At 40.2% G+C, this 21,032-nt stretch overlaps 1 protein-coding gene across 6 annotated transcripts in view; it reads left to right on the top strand.

Annotated features, from left to right (window-relative positions):
• peak1 (pseudopodium-enriched atypical kinase 1) overlaps nt 1-21,032 on the top strand; it is a 113,225-nt gene that overhangs the window by 38,879 nt on the left and 53,314 nt on the right. For 3 of the 6 annotated variants that reach the window (XM_022210608.2, XM_051951754.1, XM_051951753.1), the window contains one exon: nt 20,182-20,259. The gene's annotated coding sequence lies outside the window, so the exon portion shown is untranslated. Of the gene's footprint in view, nt 1-12,548; nt 12,658-12,728; nt 14,234-20,181; nt 20,260-21,032 lie in introns of those variants that run through there. The other 3 variants (XM_051951756.1, XM_051951757.1, XM_051951755.1) reach the window with 2 other exon arrangements.

Genomic DNA, 21,032 nt, shown 5'->3' with positions numbered 1-21,032 from the left:
ACAACAGTGGAACGGCTGAAACATCCATATGGCGCTTCCCACTGAAAAATTGGCATATATAAAAACAAACTTGAAAGAAATGTAAATATCCTGCACTGAAAACCTGGCTCACGCTCATGAACATTTGAGTGTTGGAACCTTAACAGCACAGATAGCGATGTAGCAAACTGCAGCTAGATTTCATAAACAATCCTCTCTAGAGGTTTAATTTCATTTTAGAGTCAAGCAATTAATCATATATAATCTACAATGTGACAAACAGAGCCAGCACTGCTATGTTGCGTTTTTGCTTGTATACACTGATTATTTCTTAAGCTCTTCTCTTAAAAAGTAATGACTTGAATCTGAACCACATTACATGTATGATTCATGATCAGACTGTTGTTAAACTCTTGAGCACATAGCATTGACTCATCACCACATTTCCAAATCCTCAGAGCTCAGATTAGAGGGAGTGACTGATGGCCAAAAAAAAAACAATGCCAGGATGAATCAAGATAGCAGATTGTGAAAGTTCCTCAATAGAAAACTTGAATGTCCTGATTTATTTTTCATCCTCACCAAATTAACTTTAATGAAACATATCAAGCTGTGTTAATTCCATTTTTGAATTGAGACAAAGTGTTAATACTATGAATACTTCACCAACTACGATTTTTAATTAGTTTTCAAATCACTTCAGCGCAAACACAGGACTGCTGCCAGGAGACACTGGAGATTCTGTGGTGGCTGCCACACTCTCTGCTTTTCTAACCGCCTGAAAATGAGACACCTGTGCGCTCGTGGATTTTGGAGGTACATACACTTGGTTGTATTAACAGCTGCTGCAGCCATTAGCCTCTCATTTTTTGTGTTGTTTATTACACTGCTTCCATTCTCCACAAGCACAGTTTTCACTGCAGTATTAATGAGAGGTGTATGTTGATCAATTGTGGTTAATTGCCATTGCAGTAGTCTGCATGTTTACAAGTTGGTTGGGGTTTACAGAAGAAATTTGGCTTTGAGGTGTGAATGCAGACAGTATAATAAAAAACATTTTTTGTGTTTAGTGTCCACATAAACGTTTGGTGTGCTATTGTGCATCATTTCGCCTGTGTTGTATGCTTATCAGTCCGCTTGTGTTTTGCACTAAAATGCTGAAGAGAGATAGCCTAGCCGCGCTAGACAACCCACGGCAACGAATTTAATTCTCTGCCAGGGTGGGTCTAGTTACCCTCCATAAGGCTCGAGGCTGGATTCTCCTAAAACTGGCCGGACCAATCACCATGAAGTGTAGAGTCAGAAAGCGGGCGTAACGAAGTGACGACAGAGGCGCGACGATTCTGACAGAAACAACCTGCGCACAATAAACAGTTATCTTTCGACTCGGCTTTGGCCACAGCCCTTAAAGATTTGAAGCTAAAATTCAACTTGAAAGATAAACAAAGGGCGGCACTGAAGTGTTTCATTGAGAAGAAAGACGTATTTGGACTTATGCCGACGGGATATGGCAAATTCTTAATATACCAGTTGGCTCCGCGGCTCCGCTGGTTAGGAAGCTAATGGGACTTAGCCACAATCCGCCGGTGCTCTCGGAACTACGTCAGCCTATTCGTTGCGTTGATTGGTTGTATACCTACCCAATTGCTGCAGAGGGATTTGATAGACAACCTTTTAGCCCGCCTCCCTCCCTGTCGAGCTTCCCTAGACCCTTGTGCCTTCAGAAACATGGGTGTAGCATGGCTAGGCTAGAAGAGAGAGGTTGTCAATGGAAAAAAAAAAAAGAGCTAAAACACCTTTATAAAACATAAAACATCTTTGCCCTCTTTTAACATTTGACTTCATCAGAATGCTTCATTTACATCTTAAAATTCAAGATGTTTCAAACAACTTTCTTTTAAATTAAACTGTGATTTCAATGTTGACCAGCATGCTCCTCCAAAAGTATGAAAACGCTTTAAAAACAATTATAATTGGTAATCAGAGTGTGACTAATGTTAGCAGTGGTACCATCAGCTTTCTTTTCCTGGCAGGTAACATCCTGTGCCAAAGCTTTCTTTTTCATTTCTTACGTTAACATACTGTAAAACTGTGCTGGTTCTGCAATATGTTATCTGTCCAACTTTCCACCTTACTGGTTAAGAATATAGGGAAATTAGCATTAGGAGAGAGTGGCTGCAGCCCCAACCAGTGGTGACTGGGCTGTGTAAGGCTCCACAGTTAACTAGTATTTTAAATTATTAAAATATCAATAGTTTTATCCAACTGGAACCTCTATTGTTGACTAGTGAGGGAAGAAACTTTGAGTCACTTTGTTGATGAATCATGCACATTAAAATTGTAAACTTTATTCCCCCATAGTTTCCTTTCAGAACGCTTTTTTGCCGGCCCTAAATATTGTTTTTTACTACTTCTTCTGTGAGCTATACTGCTGTACTTTGTTTTCTTTTCCCTCCACCCTGGATAACAAACATCTAGAAATATATTATGGAGAAAACAAATGGGAGAGAGATTCTCTCTTTCACTTTTGCCATTTCTTTGTATTGCTTTAATGTTTATGCCAGCCTGCTTTTGCTTCTTTGTCTCTGCTTTTTTTAGCCTCTCTAGCAGTGTGTGTGTATTTGTCTTTCTCAGAGGGCTCTTCACAGGTTCTTATCACGTATTTGGTCTAACACAGGCCCTCAGAGACCTGCTGCAATCAGCCCAGAGCAGGGAGCCAACACGAGCAGGCTATGCAGAGGGCATTATTATGTACTTAACAATCACGACCCTATTCTCTCGCCCCTGTCATCCCTCCCTCCTCTTCCTGTTGTTCACCTCTCCTGACTGTCATAGGAACTCCTTGTCTTTTGCTTGGGGTATTCATTTCTCTCTAAAAATGCGCCCTTGTCATGAAAGCTGATCCACACAGAGGATGCATTTCTAGTCAACGCGGCAGAGATTTCTCTGAAATGTTTACAGCTTGTGGAGGAACAGAGTGTTCTGCTAATGTGCAAAAATGAGAAATTCTGTGGGAAGTGGAAAATCTGAATAAATCAGGACGGTTTGTCTTCACATGGGGACAGTTTGTTTATTAACTGTTGTTTAAAGTTTTTTTGCGATAAACAGTTTTCATCATAGCTTTAGTCAACAAGAACAGACAATAAAGGGTATGTTTTTATTTGACAGCATGTTACTACTGACTTATTTTACCCATTAATAATGTCACATAGTACCACTGCTGCTAAAGCCTTTTTTATTACAAATAATGGCTTATTGCTTGTTGTGTCTATTCAGCATTGTGCATTTGCGCCCTATAATCGTCTAGTCACAGCCCAACAAAATCATCAAATCATGAGTTAAAACTCAGTTACCCATTGCAGTATCATATCATGTATCAAAATATCACTCTCCGGATTTATGATTTTTCTGTGTTATATTTTACTCAAAGCTAATTTATAAGTAGGATTGTAGAACAAATGGAGAATTACACATGACTAATTAAGAGTGTGTGTTTAGAGAAATTAGAGTTTGGAGCATTAATATTAGTCACTTAATTATAGTTCATGATCAAGTTGATGAAAGCATGTTGATCATTTTTCCAATTTGCTCATTTTGTTTAGTCCTTATAGAGATGTACAGTAAATTCAGCCTGGACAGCTAATAAAAAAAGAAAAATTGTCTTTTCAACTTGTTCCACCTGCGACAAATGTTACTTTCATGGAGTAGTTACATGCTGTCAGTAGAGCATAATCGATAAGAGACTTATTCAATTAACCAATTAGTTAGTACATTTCATTCTATGTCATGCTATTGTCATAGATCTGAATATTCTCTTATTTCTTTGTAAACTGAATATTTTGTTTGTGGACCAAACAAGACATTTGAAAACTTCATTTTGGGCCCTGAGAAACGGTGATCAACATTTTTCGCCATTTTCTGACATTTAAGGGAAAAAACTGCTCATTGGTTAATCGAGGAAATTATCAGCAAACTAAACAGAAATGAAAGCAGCCTTAGAAGTACATTAAGAATGGCTTGTTAAGTGTCTATTTTGTGGAAATTATGTTACTACCATGTGCACAAGTCATTTTTATGTTATAAAGTAACATAGATGATAGTTTGCTATAATAGCAGCCCCAAGCCACAACAGTCCTGTTTTTGTGTAGTCAGGGGTTAGTCTGTGTGGAGGCTGACATCACCAACAGGATAGATGAGTTAATGAACAGATATTTAAGTTTGTCTTGTCTATGCTCAGAGTGCTCATTAAAGTGCACATCTCTACTTAGTTGAAGCATCTAGTACTAGTGTGCAGATAGCATTTTTTTATTAAAAAAAAATAATGACAAAGTTACTGCAAGTGGTGTTGCTTGAATGTTCCACACATGTAGCCCTTCAAAATGTATTTTTGTGTTTGTCTAATCAGAAAAGCCCGTAGTTTTATAACTGAGAACTAGATTAGTAATGTAGTATAATTTGCGCTCTATACAGTTTCACTTCATTGAAACAACTGTATTGTTCACGTGCTGAATTTAAACGATCTTGATGGGTCTACTGATAGTGTCTGAGAAGTGCTTTATACAGTGTTGGTATAAATCAGATGTAATCAAATCAGTTTACGAGATCAGTGCCACTGTTCTGCCCTACATGCACACTACATTCACACAGCTGTATTCTGCTTCCAGCAAGTCATTGTTTGTTTTGAGAATGAGCTCAGTTACACCGCACACATTCCTTGACAAACAGGATGTCATCAGAACTTGAAAAACAAACACTTTTTTTTTGTTTTGTAAATTTGTGATCCTGCAGTTTCGTTTAGTTCAATAAAAAGTTTTGCGTCTCATTGACTTCCAGTAGACATTATTTATACTTGCAGGAAGTTCCATCAGAATTTTGTGTTGAAAAATAGAAATAATTGACTCGGTCATCCTATCTCTAGTGCTATGCTTGGTTTTGTGTGCTTGACAGAGTGACAGCTATGCAAAGGTGGTGTCAAACAAGGCAGCAGGGCAGCAGGAGGGCAGCGAGCACGCACCAAACTGTCGTACCAGATCTCTCCTTCACCTAAAGTTCATGAATGCCATTTTATTGACGTAGTCTCAACCTAATGAGGCTCAGCTGTTTACACTATCAGATGTCACTTCTGCCGGTACGTTACAGGTGTGATCAGATCACTCTGATTAATTCAATCAGTGGTGTTTTCCAGACGGGGCACGGGGGTGACACTGTGCCTACCACACTGGTTCCTAAGATAACTGTTACTTGGTGCGCTCCTGCTGTTTTGGTTATGCTTTTGATAAGACTCTGTTGCTACAACCTCCTTCTCATGCTGTTTACATTTTTGTGCTTTAGTGCATAGCGTAGCTAAATATGTAGAAATGAAGGCATAACCAGCTTATTTCATCCCATTAGTGGGGTTGTTTTGACTCTAACAGTCATCTCAACTTTGTACTCTGCCTCAATTTGTGGAGATTCCGCTTTCTGAAGAAAGACAATTTTTACATGAATTATTGTAATCATTTATTTTCATATCTAGGTTATGGAATCACAGAAATTAGCTGTCTGGAACAGATGTTTTGGTAACTGTATTAACTTTTAGCTGACTTGAAACATTATCTACATCACAGAAACTATCAAGCTTCAGCTTTATTAGCTGTCACTGTCACAGCTGCTATCAACAGATCATCCATATACACATGGAGGTTTTCCAAATGTGGCATCGGCAGGTCCCATTCTTTGCAGGAAAAGTTCCTCCTCAGTCAGCAGCAGAGCAGTGAGTGCAGGAACACCCCTGGTTTCACGAGGTCCATTGTCTGTGGATACTGCGTTCAAAGCACGACCACTACTGAATTTAAATTGTTTAGTGTCCCTTCTCTTCCTTGATGCCTTTCAACTTGCACTGGACCATTGGGAGCCCCCTCCTTTTCTCATTGGGCAGCCACACATGATTGATAGACAGTGGATTGTTGTGCCCTCCCCCAAGCGTGCATACTTGCACTGTGACTCAGTATTTTATGGCCACAAATTGATATTGTATCATTATATTACTCACATCAGTTTATGTTCCACACTTGGGTGGGGTTATCAACTATCCCTTTCTGCTGAATATTTTATGACACGATGCCTTCCTGTGGCTCAGTGAAATGTGTCAAGGCTGATCTCCAGTCCTTTATGTCTAATGCTGTCCTTTGCCCTGAAAGAGGAAGAGGCACAGTGAATTTTGTCGTGGTTACTATTTAATAGGATTGAATGGCAATGTGAAATATTAATTTCAAATCATTGCCTTGCTCTTCAGAAGTAACAGTGTGTGGCTTGTGCAGAGTTAAATGACCTTGTTAATTATTTAAAGTAGTGTCATACATGTAATGGCAGGCAATAGAATATTTATCTCAAGACTGGGAAAACATCATGAATCACACTTCTTCATGTTTATGTAATCAGAGGATGATTTTTATATGAAACATGGAAAGCTTTAGATTACATTGTTGTTGCACTGATGCTAGTATAATCACACCACTTAACTTGCTCAGTATTTATTTGTGCCAACACGTCTGAAAACAACAACCAAGACTTAAATAAGCAATGTCATGAGGCTGTAATACAAGTAAAAAATTGTTTCTCAATTATGCCAGCATCATGATTGTTGCCCCCTACTTCAACATAACGTAGCATGTGTTATGTTTTCAAGTTGTCTATCTTTATCTCTGGACAACTATCTGTCCCATACTTGTTAATGTTGATATTTCTTGAATGATTAGAGGAAAATCTTTCAAATCTGACATGAACATCCACTTAGGCTTAAGGATTGTTTGATAAAATGATGAACCTTTGACATTTTCTATCCAAAAGGTCAAAGGTTGAGTCCAGAGACATGGATGTACATTGGAACTTAATACTTTTAACTTAGACAAAAAAATCTTTTTAGGTGCATTGCACCATTCCACACCGCTAAAGCTGAGTGTCCTGTAGGACTGTTGCCGTCTTTCTCATAAATGCAAGAGTGTTCAAGCTCACCTCTGACACCCGTCACGGATGTGGTCTTGCCCTACTTGATGTGTGAATAAAAGCGCAGTCTGTGATTGAGTCAAAGCCCGTCCAAGTGTCACTCCGGTGCTGTGCTCTGAAATCCAGGAATGCACTTCATCATTCTCTCCTTGGTTTTAAAACCAAGTAATCCACTGAGTGAGCTGCATCTTGTCAGTTTGTCATGCGGACACACAGTATATGGGAGCTACACAGTTGTTTTGCATGTTCCCAGCCTTTTAGCTTGATTGCAAGACCCAAAGCTCTCAGGAACACGAAGACGAAAATGAGCAGTGGTGTACATCACATATATCTTAAAGCACCCGCATGCATTTGTCAAAATGTCTTAGTGAAACGTTCACTGGTGGTGGATATTACCAGCTATGTCGGGACACTGTTAACTATTACTTACTGTACTCCCACAGCATGTGCATGCAACTGTCCATTCACTAAGAAGAATCTGATAGTGAGCGTAGATATTCAATGAGATATGCAATTAGATGGTTACAAAAGATAGATTTTCTGCTAATTAACTTTTTTCCTGCCCATTACATTTTACTGTATTCTTTAAAGTCAAATATTCATTTTTAGGTTTCAGTTTTCGCTTTGGTTGTTCCATGAATCTGAAAAGAGCAAGTGACTCATCTTAGTCAGAGATGCCAACTGCTTTCTAGTTTGTAACAGCTGCAATCTGGAAAAAAGAAACTAACCAAAGCAGAAATTGATTCACCTTCTTAGAATTTAGACCGCTTCGAAAATCCAGTGGCGTTAATTGCAGAGCTCCAACATTCTAGTGCTCCATATAGAGGCAAAAACAATTCAGTGGTTTGCCATTATCACTTTCAGTCACCCGGCTCCCCAAGCTCAACCTCCCTGACGCAGAAGCCCTTTCATATGCTTTGATCCTGTTAATAATTATTTGCCATGCAGCTGGAGAAGAAGGGCAGATTGAAAAAGCAGCAGAATGCTGTGAACTGATAGACACGTTGAGAGGGGGAGGGAGTAAGACTTGGAATGTTTTGTGGTGTGGGAGTTTCAGCCCTGTGTTGTCCTTCCCAGTCTTTATCAGTGAATATGAAAAAACAGAGAATGGCCTGAAGACTTCAACTGAAAGTATCCCATGCCAAAGAACAACATTCCTGCCATGGATAAGCAATATTTGAATTGGAAACCTATTTTCCCTGTTTCCGCCTACTCTTTTGGAAAAAATGGAGTGTTACTGATGCTAGGATACATTACTCACTGTGCCCTCCATAGAGTTTATGTTCTATTGTTGATGTCCTTCTGATGATTTCTAAGTGGAACTGCCTTATCTCATCCATGCCGTCCTTTGCTGTTGGAACGGGTTTTTCCCTCCTGGACCGACTCCCTGTCTGGAGTCGGTCTGCATGGGCTCAGAACACAACTGGAATGAACATCCCTACTGGTCCACTGGCTAGGTCAAAAAAGGAGAGCATCGGCTGAGAGTGAAAGCAAGCCAAGGAGCTAAACAGTTTCTTCATTCTCCTCTCTCCACTGGGGCTAGAGATGGATTACAGTGACATTCTTCCATTTCTCCATAGTTTCGGGAACTCACAGTGGCCTGTTGTTATGTTATCTTTTTACTGGGACTGTGATGTCGGGGACATAATTCTTTGGTGCAAGAATAGTTTGTTAAAATGTGAGCAGTATAACAAATACTTCTGCTGTCACTTATTCCCTGATATTTGAAGCTGCTCACTTACAGCGCCATCACATAGATTCCCTTTAATGCCGCTCTAGTGTTGATGGGCAGGACTGTAATGCAGCAAGATACAGTAATCTAACGGTATCACACACCTCATTTTGGAACTTGTGAAGGGCTAGAGTGTCTGAATGGTTCCACAGACCCCATCAAATCATGACTCCAATGTCAGAAATTGCCCAAAATACCTGATAGTACTTTAGATTCAGCCCTTGCTTCCTTGCACCCCCTTAACAGTGACTTTTATACTAACTGGCATAGCTACACTCTGCAATGGGAAAGCCGTGAACCTCTCTTGTCATGTTACAAACCCAGCTTCACTCCCTCTAGCTCTCATTTCATGAGTCAGTGTAATCATTGATTGAGAACCTACTCTTGTTTATAATGCTATTAAAATAGACTTTTATGACCCCAGAGCTCAATAAGAAAATTGATTTATTGAGGTGCTAGGTAAAGCGCCATTGAGAAAGAATAATGGGTCAAGACTCGCATCCCTCACTCACTTTCTTGCTGCGACACAACATGTAAAAGGAAGTTATTATAGTGACAAATCTGCAATTGCCCAAGTCCTCCCATCTGCAGATGGGGCATCTGATAGTGAAGGACAGAGGGATGGATGATCCTGTTAGGTTCCCTGTCACTCCAGGTTGGGAAAATAAAAATGGGAGTGAGAGATTGTCTCAGCCTGTCTGATGAACGGAGGCATAGATGAGGATGACGAAGCAGGAAATGTGCAAACACGTGAGGGTGGGCATGAAAAAACAGCTGTTAGGTGAGGATTCAGTGGTGTTTGTGTGTGAATGCACACGACGGCAATATTTATGCAAGGAGCAGCGTCTCACATACAAACACAAGGCCAACAATCTCAGATGAAAGGCAGTGAACCTTAATGGCAGGTTGGCCATACGTAATAGTGTTTAACCACAGGCATTTTTCTTGGAAGCCATCTCACATTAAGTGTGGTAACAGACGGTCTGCAAGAGTTGACTCATTTGAAAGTCACTGAAAATTCACAGGCAAACCAGCTGAGATGAAGTGAAAGAGGCATTATTATGGAAATAATTTTGTTTTTGCTTTAGGTCTAGTAAATACATGATATTCATTATGTAAAGTAAATGTAAAAGCATTTAGGTACTTTGCAAATGCAAGTTATATTATCAAATCCATGTGATTCTCTCCATTATTCATACAGAGCCATGCTCCATAAACTAGAGGTCCGTGTCATGATTGCATTTTTCCCACTGAGCAGTGTTTTCGCCAAAAACAAACATTCTATATCTTTAAATCACCATCCCCAGTTCAGTGTAAAGTGAATACAATATCACCAGTGTGCCTTGCAGTCACATGGAGTGATTAAATCAGTAATATTTTTTCACGGAGCTATCCTTAATCTCCTCTGAGATGGAGGAGCATCAATGACTACAATGGCTACAAGGGCTTTCTGTTTTATTTTAGTCCATCTCCCAGGAAACTTCTGCTTGTATCAGCTATTTATTTTTTGTTAGGATGACTAATTACTGGCAACCCTCGAGCCTGACTTCACTTCATCCCCCTATACTTTACTTCTATCCCTCTAGCTTCCATCTCTGACTTTATCCTGTCTTCCTCTTCCGCTTTCCTTTGCACCACCCCCCAGAGATCATCCTTAGAAACTATGGGTCTAACAAGTGGCATGGTAGATTTTTTTTTTTCTTGATTTCCTCCTTTTGTTCTGTAGACATTTTCAGTTTCTAATGTTTATAGCTTATAATGGCATAATAAAGTGTGTGCCATTAAGTGCACAGTTTATTGATGACTTATATCTCATCAAATTGTAATGTCTTGTAGAAATGGCTACAGCTGCACTTATTTAATGAACTCACTGTCGGCCCTTGCCTCTCATTGCAAATAGTGCCCTTGGACTAACTCCACCTCCAGTCGGATATATCCTGACTATGGACCCTGGCCCCGCAGTACAGGAGACATAAGGACCAGATGTCGGAACAGATGATGGGGCCACAAAGACCTCACCACATCATCAGCCAACTGCCTGACATCTGCATGCATAGTACCTTTGCGATCAATGGGAAATGGCCTCTTTAAGCTAATTTAGTACCACTGCACCATCGAAACTAAACACTGGAAAAAGCTGGTAGTCATCAGCTGTCTCTATCTTAGAAAAGCCATATAAATGGGGAGAAACGTTCAGCCAGAATGCCTCTGATTTGTTTTGGTTGTTAAAAAGTCACTCATAGCGCCAACTTTATTTTAACAAATGTCTTGTAAGTCTCGCAGAAGTGAGTAACTGTGAAGGCGGCACTGGAAACTCGGCCTATCTTCTGTGGAAATGCTGAGGGGTTTTGTTTAGGTTGAGCTGTTTTGGACAGGCTCATTTGTTGCACACATGTTGAGGATTTGTACTGAAAATTTGAGTGCTGCAGCAAAGTCTACATAGACTTCACCCCTATTAAAAAAGGGGTGTAGTTTGCAGATTAATCACTATGTTTGGAAAGTATTTCCTGGTTTGTGCCCGTTCTGATGCTGTTGTCATGTTAAGAAATCAAGAGGATGGAAAAAAACTTTGGTTTTACAATTTGGTGGACATCTCTGTGTAGTTACGCTCAGTTGTCTTATAGCTTTACAACCTATGAATTTGAATAATAATCACTTTTTAGTGCCTACTAATTAATTTTCTAATAGGAGCCTGTAGATGTGTCACATACGCCCTAAATATGTTACGTCAAAGATGGTAAATTACTCACTGATACAGCTTTGTTAGCTGAATAATAAGTTTCATTTTGACTTAACCAAATGCAGTGCCCTGTTGAGTCATTGCAAGTTTTTGGTCTGTGTGGTAACTATCTATTCAGATCAAGTATGAGAGTATCACTGTAAAATAAAGCATTCGTTGTGGAAAATAGTTCAACAGAGACTTTTTTTTTTTTAAATTATGCCATCTTTACCAAACTGTTTTTTTGTTAACATTTTAATAATCTGTTCAAGTCTCTGACACAGCTGTTGCTCAGCATCTGAGCTCTGATCATCAACTAATGGAACACAAACTCATAAATCATGCACAGTTTTCTTTACAGTTGTTCTTTACACCTCATTGAACAGCCCCGTTAAGTCATTTTCCTGGCATTGCGGGCCTCTGGAAGGTAACGCACATTCAAACACTGCAAATAAAAATCCTGCCCTTCTGGCTTAATGATTTGCTTCACTGGTTCATACCTTTTGTATTTGATCTCATTTGTTTAGGGAGCGGAGATCACTTTCTCTGTCTAGACTTGTTCACTTTGCAAACCATTTGGCTACTGAAACATCTATTAAATTTGTACTGAGCATACCAGGGGTTGCCTGTGCTCGAAACCAGATCAATGGGAGGCTGACAGCTGCTACACTCTGTCCCTGCCTGCGAAATGTAGGGTTAAGAGGCATCATGAAATTGATAGGTCTCTTTGGGATTTTAGTTTCCACTGGGAGGACTCAGCTCAACCTCATTTTTTCTCTTTTTTTTTTTTTTTTTTATCATCGATGAACAACATCAGGAGTTCTTAATGGGGTTTGATGACGTGACTGTTGTAGGAGCTGGTCACACATGGGGACTGAACATGAATTACTACTGCTAAGGACAGGGGGAAGGTCAAGGCTATCTCGCCTCTAGCTGTCATCCTCTTGCTCTTCTTTTTCCCTTCACAATTTTTTGTTTCCTTAAAAAGAGAAGCCAAGTCATCGTACCTTTTTTTTTCCCCCTATCCTTCTTCTTTCCTCTGTCACTGCTCTGTTATGTTTTTCCTCCCTCACCATGAACCACTCTCGTACTTGTTCCCTCCCTCTCTCCTCGTGTAGCTCTTCCTCCCTCCCTCCCTCTCTACCTCTCATTCATGCACCGGCTTCATCGCGACTACGCTTGCCATGTGGCTCTCTCCCTCACTCCACTGCCTGGCTACTGGCAAGACACACATCGCTGCCTTGTAAGTAGTCAGCCACATTTTTTTGTTGTTGACGCTCGCTCTTCACTTCTCTGTCCCTCCTGTTCTTCAAGGCTTCAACTGTTGCTATCTGCACAGCATGGCTGAGACTGGCTAGCATGCTGATGGGCTCAGAGATGCAGATGGACAGGATGATCACTGAGGACTTAAGAAATCTGCTGGACAAAAAGGAAAGACTAGATGAAGGGAAGTCAAGGAGAAGCAAAGGAGAGGGAGTTACAAGCCAGTCTGTGCATCATTACTATCTCCTGTCTTGAGCGTGAAGTGTTTGGAGAAGGGACTTTCAGCACTGATGGGATACCCTCTAATTAAGCAAGATGTGTGGATTTGGACAAGCTGGCTCACATTTTAATGAGAGCTCTTTATACACTGGAGTAGCTGCCGCTTACTTAGTTACACAGTTCAGTAGTTTGGGACAACAATGGTAGTGTTTCATTGCTGAAACAGGCTTGTGTTTCTGCTATTCTGCGATTCACACACTACTTTCTGTCTGTTCATGTAACTTTGCCTTTCTGTTACAAAGATTGAGGTTAATGTTTTGCTGCCCCGTTCAGCTCTTTGATGCAATATTGAGGCAGCCTGTGCTTCTTATTTTCATCCTTGTGAATATTGAATTTGTCTTGGTGCCGCTTATTCAGCTTTAAAATGTTCTAAAGAGAAGGTTTATCTGGTTAGAGGGGCTGATGTTTGCACCCTGACTCTTCTCTCTGTGCATTTTCTACAAAATCCTGTGCTGTGTGCCAAGAAATTCCAGCTATAATAAAAGGATTTTTGAATGATTTTAGCTCACCGTAATAATGGAACCTGAAAGTGAAAGCGAGAGAAATGTGCAATGAGAATGTAGTAGAGGAATGACTGATTTGGTAGCCTTTTTTAAAATTTTTTTTTTTTTTCATTTGCTCATATGTGCAGAAGAAAAGCACATGCTCAGCAGTGTTTGGAGCGGAGTCACGTTAATACATTTTGATTGGTGGTTTTTCTGTGACTATTTTTGTTGTATGTATATTGGATAATCCCACCCCTCCTCCAGCACATTTTTTCTAATCAGCTCCAAGCAGGAAAACACAATAAACTCACACCGGCATGCCTGGTAGTTCATGCTGTATCATCTGACAGGAGAGAGAGGCTGTTTGATGATATGTGTTAGATTCTTGTTTTCAATTCAGTCCATGTCCTGTCTCACTGCAGGGAGGTGGTTGTGAGTCAATAGACACTTAATTTCTTTTTATGTATTTCAACAGGCAGCAGACTGATTCAACCCGAAATCATTCAGCTGGTTGGTGGTAAATTAAAGGCCTGATATTCAACCTAATGATATTTTAAGATGTAGATTAGACCACAGGAAGAGCTTTCTAAGGTTTTTTTTTCTTTTCTGGTTGGTTATTGGGCTTATTTTAACACGCATAGACCTTATTTCATAATGTTACCACCTGCATGAGAGATGAGAAATCTCTGGCAACATCTTGCTTTCAACAGTGACATCAAAACAAGCAGAGGCTTTGCAGTGGGACCAGAACCTGAAGCAGTTGAACTGGCCTCATGTTATCACTTTGCCAAGGTAAAACCTTGTTGGATGTTCTTCTCTTTCTCTTCTGTTATCCAAATGTTTCCCTGCACCCAAAAAATAATCCAGGCAGACTTTTTAAGCTAAGGTGAAGATTGACATGGTTCCATCCCAATTCTGATTTCCATTTCACCCACGTGGGAGGACAGGCTATGACTAAATGAACTTAGTAAGAAACAAAACATTTGGAAACCATCCTCCACCAACTCTGGAGACAAATGAAGAGGGTACAGTTGCCAAAGAAGTGTTTGCTTTCCCTGAAAAATTAACCAAAATACACATATGCTTGATTATTCCCATATGCTTTTCAAGAACACATGGAAAAAGACTCTCTCAAGCCTGTTTAGAACGTTATTCGCTGTAGGATGAAACCGCAAGCTTGCTTTAAAACGTGGCTTTATTTTTTTGTAAATATAGTATGCAAAACTTTGAATTGCTACAAGCTGCAGTTTAACTGTAGCTCGTGAAGTTGTTGTTTCCTTTAAGTGGCATTCTGCCCACACTTATGTAGATTCACCACAAAACACTGTTGTTGCGTTTTAGCACTGTGATCGTTGTGGGGTACAAACATTCCCAAACATGGATGGTGTACTCATTCTTTTGCAACATACTGTCCTGTAATTAGCCTTCAGTATAACAGAGCTAGTGTTTTCCATGCTGGTTGAGTCTCATCATGGAATGAAACTCACATACAGCCCACATCTTTTGCCAGACTCAGCATTTACTTGCACATGCTAACAGATTGGCAATGCTGAGCTTGCTGAATCTGTAAAGGCTCGATGTGATAAGGAGGCGTTGCCAAAATGCAGTTCTCAGTATGGATAATGTGACAAATCCTTCTCTGTGTCTGTGATTAATTATGATGACTCGGAGACATGATTTGTGCCAGACACAGCCTCAACACTGATGGCATAGATCAAAAAAGCAAAATGAGGAGTCAGAGTCCCTGAAGAAAATTACATTATCATAACTGCTTGGACATATTTACTTTGTTTTCTTGTTCTGGGATTTCAGAGAAGTGTGAAATAACGCTAGTAGTCTGTTGGTTGACCAATTAAAGTGCTTTTAAAGTAATTAAAGTGCTGTTCAGTCCTTTTTAATGTTTCAAGGTGAAAGTAAGATGCTGTAAATACAGCCCAAATACACCGAATGCAATGGTTAAAAAATAACAAAAACATTGTTTTTAGACAGAAAACCTTCAGCCGTTATGGCTCACTGTGAAAGTCCTAGCTTGAGCCGTTCAAGAACTGTGCCAATGCTGCTCATGTACTCTTGACCAGCAAATATAGTATGATCTTGTGCTACGTAATATGACCTGACTAGAAGGCTCATCACATCAGCCGATGACAGAAAATCATTTATTATCTTCAGAAGAGCAGCTTCAGCAGTGCAGTGCTCTTGAAAGATGGAGTTTTTATTCAAAAAATCCACATGTTTATCTGCAGCTAGTCTCTCCAGAGAACTTTTGAAAGAGGACTTGCAGAGATTATAGTGATCTGTTGGTATTTTTCAGCAAATACTGTTGAAAAGAAGCAGGCATGCTGAGAGTTTAAGGATGTTGTTAGAATTATTTAACCTTTAAATGCCAGCACGATGAGTTATACATATAGAACACAGAATCTTTTGACAGGTTCAAATAATTGTTGTTGACACTAAATAACATTTTTTAAAATAATTTTTGTTTTGCAGTATACTAAACGTGCACACTCAAATTCTGCTTGTTTAGCTTTACTTGCACGTAGGTTACAAATGATTATTTTTGTTCCAACTCTGGCTAACTTGTGTGTGCTGCCTGTCTCTTAAATGAGGAGCAGCAGTGGTAGTTGTCACTGCGAATCCCCGCTCAACACCATGAGCACCCCGCATGTCACTGAAGGTGTACAGTTTGGAGGTGGTTGTTATAGAGACAAAGCCAAGACGGGACACAATGACAGAAAGCATTGGTAAAAAACTGTACAGGCCAGAATATAAGCTGTTATAGTGCTTACTAGGATGGACTGCATGTGTGGATTAGCGAAGCTTCTAGTAGGACTGACCTGTTTGTTTACTGTTTGTCACAATCTCCGTGTCTGTGCGCTGTTGACTCCGCCACTAAGCGCGGGATTTTAAGTGATGATTTGTCTGTGGTCTTCCGCTGTACCATGTTGTTGTGTAAAAGCTTCCTGTATGTCTTTGTACTCGACCATAGACTTATACTATATTGAACACACTGTATTTAAGAAAAACATAGGCTTTGCATTTTAAGACAGGCTTATGTTGCTTTGCTTTAAATTTAGTGGAGAATAGCCGTTAAACCCGGAGAGACAAAGGCCAGCTTTGTACTTCGAGTTTAGTGTTGTTTTAGGCTGTTTTCTGAACAAAATGAGGCCACTGGGTCACATGGCGCTGCTGAAATGTCATTGTGCAAGACTGAAAAGTTGACAGTTGTCGTCATGTTGTGCAGCTACCTCACTGATTATCCTCCAGGTAATACATGCAACCACCAGCGTAGCGCATGTGGTTACTTGCACGCTTTGCTCGACAGCATGAGAGTGAGGAATTGTTGGATTTTAGAGTCATTCTAGCTTAATCCTGATTTCAAGTGGGTATTATGCACAATTAAAATGACCTCCTGTAAATACTGATTGTCCCTAACAAATGAATTTTGATTCCCATGTTTGTGTTTCTGGTCTGTTTTTTAAGTTTCCTGTCATCATTGCTGTTGTCTCGCAGAGGTTTTCATGGTTCAACTGTAAGCTATTAGCTCAGTGTTTCTGCAGTCGGTGTTAATGAAAGTGAGTCAGCAAATTGCACTTGCAGTAGCTGGTCATAGGCGCAGGAAGGTGAAGGTGGTCCCGGAGGTCAGATGAAAAGCTTTTAAAACAAGTACAAGGATACAAATTTAAGATAATTATTCTGACCATCCAACTTTTAAGTGATCAGCTTCAACTTAAACCTATGATAACTGTTTCTCTCCAGGAATGTATAGTAGTCAGCATTAAGTTTCATTCTGAAATATATTTTAGTCTAATTGGTTCAGCATCTTCTGGCCTTTCAAGAAATAATTCAGTGAAGCTTTTGTTCATGGGTGATAGTAGAGACGTTCAGCAGCTTCTTTGCAGTAAACAAACCGTGGGACTCAGAGTAATAAGACCAGCTGCAGGCCTAATTCCCCTACATACACTGTAGATATTGAATGCACCTTTCAGACAAACAGGCATCGTGATCATTAATCAGTGCATTTCTTTTCAGCCCAGTAATGCTTTGAAAAAGGCACTCAGACAGTCAATTAAAAGCCTGTTTACCACAGAGCGTGCCAGTTGAAGACTCAAACTGTTATCATAGTGTGAAGCCTGCAACACATGCTCATGGTGTCCCTGGAAGTGCACCCCTCATAGGAGACAAACCAAGAGTATGCTAGAACTGTGAGTCCTGTGGAGGGGAATTTACAGGTAGCAAGCAGGCTACTGGAACCAGCTGCTGTTTATGAGGTATGAGGGAGGGATTGTGGTCAACAGAGCTGACATGTGTGCAGTGGCACCTGCAAACACACTTTGACTGAAATCTGCAAAAATGTACAAAACAAACATGGTGTCACACTGATATGTAGCTACTTCTAAATGTTCCAACACAGAAACTGAAGGTTTGATAATCCTGTTTATGACAGCCAGGCTGCCAGTTTTAACATTCTGGCACTTGGCAGAGGAACTAAAGAAAAAAAACAGTTATTCAGTAGTTGTGCTTCTGTCCTACACTGTCTGAGCCATTTAGCAAGTGACTCCAGCTGACATTCTTAGGTCAACTGGAGGTGGGTTTGTGGGTCTGTTGGCAGCTCACAAGTGTGTGTAGCTCTCAGGGTGTGAGGGAGGGCAGCCCTGGATAGAGCAAGTGCCATTCTACTGTTTTTAAAGACCCACAAAAAACAAAACATAAACTTTCTTCAGCTTTATAAATGCTCTTCCTGATCTTTAAACTATCTGGGGGCATGCCTATTAGTTGTTTCGCTGTATTACATACATGACATACCTAGTTGGCTATTGGCCATTAATAGGATACTTACCCAGAACCACAAATGGTGACAGCAGGAGTAATTTCTGAAATATTTGTTTGGGAATTCTTGTGGATTCAGTTAGATCAGCATCCCAACTATAGTAATTGATACATGTGAACCATGTAGTAATTCTGCAAGGACCTTCACAAAAGTTACTGCTTTTGCCTGTTTTTTTTTTGTTTTTTTTTAAGTAATGTATGGTGACATTTCAGTTAATAGAATTCACTGGTTTTGGGGTGACCTGCAATCTGAATAATTAGAAAATCAAACCCCTAGCAAGGTTTGGTTCCTGACCATTTGCTGCATGTCATTCCGCCGCTCACTTTCCCAATTTCCTGTTTCTTCACTGGTAACGGTGCGGTTTAAAAACATAACAAAAACAATACCAGTGTTATTTACCCTTCTGGACTCCAGGGCAGCAATAACGCCATATCCTGAGATCTCTGAAATTACATGGTGAGAAAACAATAATCATAACCCAACCCCAACCAGGATGAACCCAAAGGAAGCTTGCACACAAAGGTACACTTTTGAAATGAAAACTCATTTATTTATATATTTGTTGACTGATTTTATCATCGCAACAAAACTTCCAAGGATTTTTTCTGCCTTATTCCCAGTTTTGACACTTCATTTTTCCATTTGTAAAGCAAATAAATGGGTTCATTAAAAAAGAAAGTCAAGGCTCCTGAGATGACTGTGGTTATTTTTATTCCCCAACAAGCTGCTTCGTCCTCGGCTGCATTAATGCAGGGCGGTTTTTAAGATAGAATCCTTAATATGGGGGGATGGTTTTGCATTATTTCCTGAAATTTTCCTCGGTTGCATAGCAACACTCCTAGAGCCACCTATTTTGTGTCCAATAGAACACCTCGAACTGATCCCACAGCTAAAAGGGGATAGAATTCACAAATGGGCTGAGCAATTTCAATTCACTGACAGAAAATATGCCTTCCCTTCACAGTTGGCATTAAATCCATCAACTGGATTAGCAGAACTGTTACTGTCCAGTTTATTTTCAGCACACTGGATACTAGCACAAGAAAGATGCTCACATGCTGCTCACTTGAGCATTGCATATGTATTTAACAATGTAAAACGTGACACAGTTATACCTAGTAAAAGCAAAATTTTGCTTAAACCACCCAGTGCTTACTAAAAATAATTCAGTACATACTTTTTTATTACTTCTGCACAGAAGATGAGGACAGCATTCCTTGAGTGTTAAGTGTGTCGCTAGATCTGATATTTCTGGAATGATACAGCTGTTGTGGAGCTGCTTGCCAGAATGTAATTTTCACACAAGTCTTGGTAAAGTAGTTCACCCTGGAAGCACTGCTTACATCGTTAGAAACCACGTGTGTCCATGTTCGTACAATATATGCAATTTCAGACATACTTTAATGAAACAACTCCAACATACCAGCTTTGTTCACAGCCCACAGTCATGTTTTCAGCCAGCCACCTCTTTCTGTTTGCCAAGAAGATTAATTTAAGAAAAATTGTAAATGATATTTGTCCTACTGTTGGATGTGAGAAAAATATTGTAGCAAAGAGCTAGACCTCAGGGCTACTTGAAGCTCGAAAGTTTTTATTTGCATCAAGTTGCATTCATTAGCCTAATAAAGTGTCTCTGGCTTTTAGATGACTTTGTCTGCGTAGCAGAGAATCTAATATGTTTTCGTCTGCAGCGTGCCAGAACAATGATTTGCTCTGAAAATAAGCCACGATGTGCCGAGGTTTGCTTCAGGCGAAATAACAAAATGCTCTTTCCCTTTCTCTTCCTCCATCTTTGTTTTCTGCTTTCTCTGCGTCTCTGTCTGTCACTCTCCCTCTTTATTTTTTTCCTCATTCTCTCATTCGTTTTGTTTAACTTGTCTTTTTCTGCCTTCTGTCTCTGTGTCATCTGTAGGTTCCAGCAGTAGGTGTTCCTCTGCTTCACCAACTGGGACTCCATGGCTGCCAGTGCTGCTGCTTGATTCGCTGCACTGTGAGTTTTTGTCTGTTTTGTGTTGGTATGTGTGTGTGTCTTGGTCTGATTGTCCATCTGTGTTTTTGTCATGTCCTTTTCGTGACTGTTAGATTAGCCCATGCCACATTCACATTTCAATTTATCAGCTACCAAAACTTCAGTTTGTTCCTCTGCAATATTTGCCTCCCTTGGACTGTATTTGTGGTTGTATTTTGCCTCTCTAAAAGTTGATGCCAAGAGAGTCTGCTTACTCCCCATGGACCCAAGTCATGCTGTGATTAGTCTGTCATGCTGTGTTCAGTTTTCTGCTGATTCTACTCTCTACTCCATTACTGGCATTCTCCAAAACAAAAACTGTACGCCTGAAGCCAGTTTTCTCAACTTGACGACTAACAAGACATGATATTGATTACAGCTCCACGCATTGCAACATATTTATTAGCGTATCTTTGTGTAACCCTCTATCCGTATTAGACACACTATCATTCAAAAGTTTGGGGTCACCCAGACAATTTTATGTTTTCCATGAAAACTCCCTCTTTTGTTCGAGTGCTAGCAGAGTACAAGAGTTTTCTAATCATTAATTAGCCTTTCAACACCATTAGCTAACACAGTGGGACGAGCCGAATATTTGGTTCGTAAGGGACGGACAGACAGAACGTAACAGAACGGAGCGAGCCTCACATTACGATCAGTTCGCAACGTCCAATGGAGGAGGGGTGCGCGAATTGACAAGCCGAATACTGATCGTGCGACATCGTCCAAAGTGAGGGAGGGGGAGGATTCGAATA

The sequence above is a fragment of the Acanthochromis polyacanthus genome, chromosome 8, assembly GCF_021347895.1.
Source record: "Acanthochromis polyacanthus isolate Apoly-LR-REF ecotype Palm Island chromosome 8, KAUST_Apoly_ChrSc, whole genome shotgun sequence".
Classification (NCBI taxonomy): Eukaryota; Metazoa; Chordata; class Actinopteri; family Pomacentridae; genus Acanthochromis; species Acanthochromis polyacanthus.
Note: the sequence above shows the minus strand (reverse complement) of the source record. Positions and strands in the feature narration are given on the sequence as shown.